Source organism: Triticum dicoccoides, chromosome 3B (assembly GCF_002162155.2).
Source record: "Triticum dicoccoides isolate Atlit2015 ecotype Zavitan chromosome 3B, WEW_v2.0, whole genome shotgun sequence".
In the NCBI taxonomy this organism is placed as follows: Eukaryota; Viridiplantae; Streptophyta; class Magnoliopsida; order Poales; family Poaceae; genus Triticum; species Triticum dicoccoides.
Window position 1 is genome coordinate 546,345,124 of NC_041385.1, and position 870 is coordinate 546,345,993.

The 870-nt window shown below is 59.1% G+C and overlaps 1 pseudogene; it reads left to right on the plus strand.

Annotated features, from left to right (window-relative positions):
- On the plus strand, nt 1-587 carry LOC119281522 (annotated as a pseudogene).
- The last annotated feature ends 283 nt before the right edge of the window (nt 588-870 follow it).

Here is an 870-nt window from a genome sequence, read left to right on the forward strand (position 1 = left end):
GTCAGCATGTCGGCGTGCATGCCCTCCCCGTCGTGGTCGCCGCCCGGGCCCGGCGGCCGGCACCGCGCCGCCGTCGTGGTGCGGCGTCTGCAGGTGGCGGCGCGCGACGCCATCCCGGGCGTGGGCTGGTGCGGGCACCGCGCGTGGCGCAAGCTGCTCCGGCGGCTGGCGCAGGAGACCCGGTGCATCTGCAGCTCCCCGGCGCATCTGCAGCTCCCCGGCGCCGCCCTCCAGGCCCAGCACCTTCGGCTACGACGCCGTCAGCTACGCCAAGAACTTCGACGACGGGCGCCCCCACGCGCCCCACGCCCTCTCCTGCGCCGCCGCCGACAAGCCGGCCCGCCGCTGACTCGTCCTTGATCCTCCCGATCCCTTTCTTTTACCTCGTGCATGCATGGTTGCCCATCGCTCTCGCCGATGCGCGCGTATTTCTTATCTGTTTTTGCTCGTTATTTTCGTTGATCCAATTTGGTGCTGTGATGGCCGCCCCGATGCCCGTCCCTAGGGATCTTTGTAATCTGTACATAGATCGAATGGAGATAACACGAGTGGCGCTTGGCCAAATGTAGGTCCTGCATACTTGTTAATTTGCTCCTTGGAACAATGAATGGGTCTGTGTCCGTCTGTACGAAAAAGTCACTTTCAGTCATTCATACAGATCCTAAATCATGGATGATGAGAGAAATGGATCACACGCATGCACAAGAACTTAGTTTATTCCACCCCCGAACATTGCTTATGCTGATCGAGGACGAGTTAAGTGTCAGCATTAGGACAGAAGGGAGATTAGAAAGAAAGAAAAGGTGAAGGGAAGGCTGCGGATCAGCTACTCGACCCGGGAAAAGAATCATGCAATCATGAATCGAGGGT